Here is an 8,872-nt window from a genome sequence, read left to right on the forward strand (position 1 = left end):
GTCAATAGGTTTTGATGCCACAGTTATTGATGATTTTGTAATTTGTAGAGACCTATTGATGTTGTTATAGTTTGTACTTTCCATATTTAGTTTAACATTTAGGGCACGTCTGGTTATGAAAATAATTTTTTAAAAATTATTTTCTTAAAAAATAAGTAATTTCTTATGTTTGGTTTGTCACAAGAGTAAGATATCTTTTTAACTATAAAATTAATTCCATCAAGAGTGTCTAAAATCTAAAAAATTGGAATCATACCTATACCTATGTAGGTATGAATCTAATTTCTTTCAAAATAATTGGGGGCTGGTGTGTAAGGAAGGCTGCTATTGGGCCGGGCTGGCCCAAGGCTCGGCAAAGCTCAAACATACTTTGGTCCAGTCCGAAAAGTGTACTCTCCTTGCCCCTGAATATGTACTATCAAAGCTTGGCCCGGCCCAACGCTACCCAACTTGAAAAGAATATATTGGGCTTGGGACCGGTCTGGTCCATTAAGAACTCCTTTTTTAGTTTTTTTTATTTCACTCTTCAAACTTTTTTGGTTTGTAGTAAGCTAAAAATATTTTTTAGAAAATTTAAAAAAATATTAAGTTTCTAGAGAAAAAGAGATATTTGGGTTTTTAAATAGAGAGAGATTGAGATTTTAGAGAGGAGAGATTGGGTTTTTAGAGAGAGGAAGAGTGGTTGGATTTATACAGAGAGAAAGAGAGATTGGATTTTTAGAGAGAGAAGCTTTGTAGATAGAGAAAGAGATTGGGTTTCTAGAGAGAATGTGTTTTTAGAGAGAGAAAAGAAGATTGGGTTTCTCGAGAAAATATGCGTTTTTAGAAGGGTATTGGTTTCTAGATAGCGAATAGATTGTTAGAGAGAATTAGAAATTGAGTTTTTAGAGAGAGAATGGATTTTTAGAGGGAGATGGATTGGATTTTTAGAGAGAATAAATTTTTACAGAGTGAGATAATGGGATTTAAGATAGAGATTGAGTTTTTGAGGAGGGTGGGTTTTTAGAGAGAGAAAGAAAGATCGGATTTTTAGAGCGAGAGAATGGGTTTTTTGAGAGAGAGATTGAGTTTCTAGAGAGAGAATAGTTTTTTATCAGTGTTTTAAAAAACGGCGAGTCGAACCGGACTCGCGTGGTTCGACTCGAAAACACGCGTGCTCGTGTCGGTTCCAACCAAAAACCGGGAACCGCCCGATTTTAGAGTGGAACTGTCGGTTCCCATCCAGTTCTATCCGGTTCAGTCCGGTTCTAGAGTGGAATCATCGGTTCCCATCTGGTTCAACCCGGTTCACATGCATCAGAGCACACGTGCGAGCGTGCCCCACACACACACTCACACGCGCACACGTGTGTTGGAGCGCATGTGCGAGCTACCCCACACACACTCACACGTGCAAACGTGTGTTCGAGCGCACGTGAGATTGAGTTTCTAGAGAGAGAATAGTTTTTTATCAGTGTTTTAAAAAACGGCGAGTCGAACCGGACTCGCGTGGTTCGACTCGAAAACACGCGTGCTCGTGCCGGTTCCAACCAAAAACCGGGAACCGCCCGATTTTAGAGTGGAACCGGTTCGCATCCAGTTCTATCCGGTTCAGCCCGGTTCTAGAGTGGAATCGTCGGTTCCCATCCGGTTCAACCCGGTTCACATGCGTCAGAGCACACGTGGGAGCGTGCCCCACACACACACTCACACGTGCACACGTGTGTTCGAGCGCATGTGCGAGCGTGCCCCACACACACTCACACGTGCAAACGTGTGTTCGAGCGCACGTGAGAATGAGTTTCTAGCGAGAGAATAGTTTTTTATCAGTGTTTTAAAAAACGGCGAGTCGAACCGGACTCGCGTGGTTCGACTCGAAAACACGCGTGCTAGTGCCGGTTTCAACCAAAAACCGGGAACCGCCCGATTTTAGAGTGGAACCAGCGTTTTAAAAAATGCCGAGTCGAACCGGACTCGCCCGGTTCGACTCGGAATTCGCGAAAAGGGACCGGATCGGTTGAAGAATCGGAAATTGTCCGGTTCTAGAGAGAACCGGACGATTTCGTACAGTGACTCGCCGATTCACTGTACGGAATCGGCGAGTCCGAACAGTGAATCGGCAAGTCCATGATAGATTTTTTTGTAATACTTGATCGATTTTTTTGTAATCCATGATCGAATTGTTTTTGTTTTTTTGTAATCCATGATCGAATTTTTTGGTTTTTTGTAACCCATAATAGAATTTTTTGTAATCCATGATCGAAATGTTTGTTTTCTTTTCTTGTAATCCATGATCGCTTTTTTTGTTTTTTTTTTTTTTTTTGTAACCCATGATAGAATTTTTTGTAATCCATGATCGAATGTTTTGTAATACATGATCGAAATGTTTGTTTTTTTTTTGTAATCCATGATCGAAATGTTTGTTTTTTTTTTTGTAATCCATGATTGAATTTTTTGTTTTTTGCTTTTTTTGTAACCCAGTTTTTTGTAATCCATGATTGAATTTTTTGTAATCCATGATCGAACTGTTTTTTTCTTTTTTTGTAATCCACGATTGAATTTTTTGTTTTTTTTTGTTTGTTTTTTTTTGTAATCCATGATCGAATTTTATGTAATCCATGATCGAATTTTATGTAATCCATGATCGAATTTTATGTAATCCATGATCGAATTTTATGTAATCCATGATTGAATTTTTTGAAAATTTGTGATTTTTTTTTTTTAATCCATGAGCGAATTTTTTTTTGTAATCCATGATAGAATTTTTTGAAAATTTGTGATTTTTTTTTTAATCCATGATCGATTTTTTTGAAACTTTGTTATTTTTTTTTTTTAATCCATATTATTCAAAGAGTAAATGAGAGAGATGATGATTCTAAGGCCACCCTATCCCAGCCATATTATTCACATATCGAGTCCCAACAGCAACAGTGTAGGGATGAGCACGAAATACTGTAAATTAAATGTTGAATGGCGGTTCATGCAGGGAAAGAACATATCAATATTCGCATATTCATTCAAAAACATGAAAATTCTTAATGGAGTACCCTCATTTTTTATTGAATTCTTAAAAAACAATATTTATAATGAATTTTAATAATTTTTTCGAATTTTTTTTAAGCTTTATTCTTACCGATTCACCCGATTCCCGATCCGGATCGCTGATTCGCCGATCCGGATCGGTTTTTTGGAAGCCCGATCCTGGTCACCGATCCGTTTTTTAAACCATTGAGTGGAACCGTCGGTTCCCATCCAGTTCTATCCGGTTCAGCCCGGTTCTAGAGTGGAATCGTCGGTTCCCATCCGGTTCAACCCGATTCACATGCGTCAGAGCACACATGCGAGCGTGCCCCACACACACACTCACACGCGCACGCGTGTGTCCGAGCGCATGTGCGAGCGTGCCCCACACACACTCACACGTGCAAACGTGTGTTCGAGCGCACGTGAGATTGAGTTTCTAGAGAGAGAATAGTTTTTTATCAGTGTTTTAAAAAACGGCGAGTCGAACCGGACTCGCGTGGTTCGACTCGAAAACACGCGTGCTCGTGCCGGTTCCAACCAAAAACCGGGAACCGCCCGATTTTAGAGTGAAACCGTCGGTTCCCATCCCGTTCTATCCGGTTCAGCCCGGTTCTAGAGTGGAATCGTCGGTTCCCATCCGGTTCAACCCGGTTCACATGCGTCAGAGCACACGTGCGAGCGTGCCCCACACACACACTCACACGCGCACACGTGTGTCCGAGCGCGTGTGCGAGCGTGCCCCACACACACTCACACGTGCAAACGTGTGTTCGAGCGCACGTGCGAGTGTGCCCCACGCTCGCTCACTCTTGCACACGTGTGTCCGAGCGCACGTGCGAGCGTGCCCTACGCAAGCACACGTGTGAGGCTGCCTTAATATTCTTATACATATTTTATAGTTCATATTGCATAGGTATTTATATACCAAATTTGAATACCCATCTTTCGATGTGGGATAATTCCCAAACATCATTAAATGAAAACAAAATGTAAATATAGTTTATTAATCAACAATTTATAATCACATGTAATTAGATGGTTTTATAGTTATGATTTTGATTTTTTTACTTGAGGTCCCAAGGTCGAATCCCCTTAGACATGTGTTGCATTTTTGTTGTGTATATAGTGGTTGGTATAAATATAAATATTTTTGTTGTATTCGAATCCCCTTGGGCATGTGTTGCATTTTTGTTGTATATATAGTAGTTGGTATAAATATAAATATTTTTGTTGTGTATATAGTGGTTGGTATAAATATAAATATTTTTGTAAATAATATAAAAGATATAAAAAAATGAAAAATAAAAAAATTAATTTTTTATATAACAGTTAATTTTTGTTTTATATAGTGGTATAATTATTTTTGTAAATAATATGAAAGGTATAAAAAAAATAAAAATAAAAAGTTTATTGTATTTGAAATCTCTATCTTTCTACTAACAATCTCTTTTACTAAATTTATTATAGAAACCTAAAAAAATAAATTTTTGAAAAATTGAAGTGTTATTTCTAAAATTTATACGCATTTTATTAATTTTTACATTGATAACCAAATCTTTTATTTTATTTATGAATTTTTACATTATAAATCATGTAATGTACTATTTTTCTTACAGTTGTCAATAATACATTTTAAATTAGATAATATTATAAAATATTTTAAATTTGTTATTATTTATCTAATAAAATAATTATAAAATGTAAACTAAACATTATAATTTCAGTATATAATATTATAATTAGTGAGGTTATAATAATTTTGGATTATAGTTAGTTAGGCTGTAATAGTTTGGATTTTTTTAGCAGGTTAGGGTTTTTCGTCAATACGAGATTTTAATGGCCATTCTTTCATTGATTAGTCTACTCTTTATAATATTCCATATGTAATTATATATTTTATCCATGATAATTCTATGATTTTTCTTTTTATGTGATGCAAATTTAATAGTTAAAATAAATTTATACAAGAAAAGAACATCTCAATATTCACAAATTGAAAAAAAAAATGAAAGTTGATAATGTAGTACCCTCATTTTTTATTGGATTCCTAAAACACAACATTTATAATGAATTTTAATAATTTTTTCGGATTTTTTTGAAGCTTTAATCCGACCGATTCAGCCAATTCTCGATCCGGATCGTCGATTCGCCGATCCGGATCGGTTTTTGAGGTGCCCGATCCGGGTCACCGATCCACTTTTTAAACCATTGGTTTTTAGATAGGGATAGAGAGTTTTTTCAGAAAGGGAAAGAGAGAAATATTGGGTTTCTAGAGAGAAAAAGAGAGAATGAGATTATAGAAAGTGAAAGAGATATTGGGTTTTTAGAGAGAGAAATAGAGATTGGGTTTAGAGAAATGGGTTAATAGAGAGAAAATTGGTTTTTAGAGAGAGATTGGATTTATAGAGAAAATGTGTTTTTAGAGAGATAAATAGAGATTGAGTTTCTAGAGAGTATGGGTTTTTAGATAGAGATTGACTTTCTAGATAGAAAATAGGTTTTTAGATGGAGAAAGAGAAATGAGTTTTTAGAGAAAATAAGTTTTTAGAGAGAGAAAGAGTGAATGGGTTTTTAGAAAGAGAAAAAGAGATTGGGTTTTTAGAGAGAATCAGTTTTTAGATAGATAATTAGTTTTTAAAGAGGAAAAGAGAGAGGAAAAGAGAATAAAATTTTAGAGAGAGAAAGAGAGATTGGATTTTTAGAGAGAATGGGTTTTTAGAGAGATTGGATTTCTATAGAGAGTGGTTTTTTAGAAAAAAAGATTGGGTTTTTAGAGAGAGAAAGAGAATTGGTTTTTAGAGAGAGAGAGAGATTGGGTTTCTAAAGAGAGAGAGAATGGATTTTAGTGAGAGATAGATAATGGATTTTTTAGAACGGGCAAGACAGATTGGGTTCTAGAGAGAGAATCGGTTTTTAGATAGAGAGAGAGATTGGGTTTCTAGAGAGAGGATAGGTTTTAGAGAGCGAATGGATTTTTAGAGGGAAAAAGAGAGACTGACTTTCTAAAGAGAGAATAGCTTATATTCCAGATTCCAAGAGGGTAGATTCCCAAATAGTTTACCAAACATAAGAAAACAATTTCATAAAAAATCTAGATATTATTAACAAACATGAGAAAAAAAAAGAAAAGAAGAGAAGAGAAACCTAAATTTAAGAAATCTATTTCTTAAAAAATTAATTTTTTTTTTTAAAAAAAAAAGCTATTTCACGCAAATCAAACGTGCCGTTTATAGAGGAAAAAGGTTGGCTCGTTAGGTAATGTACACCATGCTACATTTTTCTCCACCATATGCTATGAACGACTAGCGGTGGAGATGAACCATTCCATTTCCGTTGGTCCATTCAAGCGAGGTTTCCTCTCCGCTATCCCATCATTGGGAAGATGGCGGAGCTATCTTTTTAGTATACATATAGTATGCTACATAGATTTACTATGGCTTCCAACAGGCTTGTAATATATACATTGTATATAAGAATTATATGCTGTAATGTTATGCTGGTTTCAAACAGTATAGAACCAGCTCTTCAACGGTCCAGTATCAACCATGAACAGCTAGGAGTGTGTGGCTCCACACTAAAGTGTTTTAAAACAAGTACATGTTTGTTTCTAAGATTGATAGTTTTTAAATTAAGTGTAGTTTAGTAGGTGGCAACCATGCTTGTAAAAGTAAGATTATGATGTTCTACATCATTCATTTTAATTAGACGGTATAGATTCAGAATGTTTTTTAAGACACTGTAAAAAAGTAGCATGTTTTTTTAGATAGTGTCAAATTTATACCATCCAAATAAAATGAAAGGCGTAGATCATTGCCGCTTTACCTCTAAATGTAAAATTACAACTTCATGTAAACTTTTTCCTTTTAAATTTTATTGATTTTGAGGATTCTAGGAGGAACAACATTTCTCAACTTTGGTTGTGTCCTGAATAAGACCAAACATATGCTATAGACTATTTCTAATAATATAAGGGATTGTATACTATGAGAGCATTTACTTTTAGTACAAGAGGTCACAATTATTTTTAACTATTGGATGTGAAGTCTAATAGATTGAATTGTGTCACAATATTCGAGAAATTTTATTTTAGGCTTTGTACCTAATTAGTAACGTATTTTCAATTGCCCAATTTCACATCTAATGGTCAATAATAATTATGACCTCTTTATATAAAAAAAAAATCTCTTTGTATATATTTCCATAATGTAATATATGCAAGTTGAGGTAAAATGCTTTTCTATGAACTAGCTAATAGCATGCATCGTATGATGATCTTGTTAAGAGATTAGATTAAAGATACTTTGGAAAATATTTAATTATTTTTATTGGAAATAAATAGGCATTAAAGAAAAATCCAAGATAAACAAAAGGAAATTAATTTTCTCCAAGAATGCATAACATTCGAATTCTTTATCCTAATTTCATGAATTGTTGAAGATGATGTCCATGAAAACCGAGTTCATTTTAGAAATGTCACCTATGCGAGGGTATTAGCATTTTCTAATAGTATACCTATCTCATTCGGAAGACCAATATCTCTATTCGAATTTTCAAATGCTATTATCTCACCGGTCACTTTCTAAAATATTTGTATGTTTTAAAGGAAAAGTATACAATGAGGTCATTTATCTTGGCTACAAGATCGTTACAATTAATTGTGACTATTAGATGTGAATTTAGATAGCTATATTTATTCCATTGATCAAGCTCAAACTTCAAAAAAAAAATTTCAAACTTTGTGACAATCCCAAGCTACCATATTTCACATGAGATGGTTGTAAGTAATTGTGACTCCATTATATAAATTGAAAATGGTTTCAGTGTATACATCCTTTTTTTAAATGCCAATATCTCATGGTGTTTTCATAAGATATTTATCATCATTGTTAAAACATTTTCCCAACTAATTGGGATCGGCTGTTTTCGCAAGTTATTAGTGTTTAAAAAATTTTTGTTGCATAGTAACTGGTGTATGTCATATTTTCATTCATTTTGTTGCATAGTATTCGTGTATGTCATATTTTCACCGCTAACTAAACTGATACGGTGATTAGTAATTACTTTTCTTCACATTTAAGTTAAGAAATGTTGAATTGTTTGAAATAAATCATAGGATCTTTGGTACAGGAATAGTAAACCAGCTTAGAAATGATTTATTTTTTAAAATTTGAATTTTAATGCTTCATAAATTCCATGTATGACTCGTTTTCTTTTTTAACAATTTTAAAGTATGAAATTGACGGTGTTTTTCATCAAATTTTCATTCTTTGAATAATTTATATCCAATTTTAAAAAGTTGTCATAAAGAATTTTAAATGCTCCACAAAAATTATGTTGACATTCTACAAAACTAAGAAATATGTAACCATCATTTCGTCCTTTTTATGTCACTTAAATAACTTTATTTTTTTAATGAATCTTATTCTTCTAAAAAGTACTTAGAATGGCATTTCATAATTTTTAAATATAAATATTTGCATATCATGTTTTATTATAAATATTTAAGGAAAAATACATGAAGATATTATTTATTTTTTAGTATAAGGAAGTCACAATCACTATTGTCCATCAAATTTAAAATTTGGTGGTTATAAGTGTGTCATTGACAAAAAATTCAAAAAATAATTTCGAACTTCGTAACACACCCCAAGCCGTCCAATTTGACATCTAATAGCTAGAAGTAATTGTGACCTCCTTGTAATAACAGTAAATAGTCTCAAAGTATGTAATCCCAAAATTTAAATGTGAAAAACATTTATATAAGGTTGTCAATCTTATACTATACAAGTAAGATGTACCTCGAAAACCCAATAGAGAAGGTTGTTCTTATGTTGGAAAACCCTCAAATTTGTAATCTCGACATCGAGAT

This window comes from Amborella trichopoda, chromosome 2 (genome assembly GCF_054954075.1).
Source record: "Amborella trichopoda isolate Santa Cruz 75 chromosome 2, AtrichopodaSantaCruz75HAP2 v2.0, whole genome shotgun sequence".
Classification (NCBI taxonomy): domain Eukaryota; kingdom Viridiplantae; phylum Streptophyta; class Magnoliopsida; order Amborellales; family Amborellaceae; genus Amborella; species Amborella trichopoda.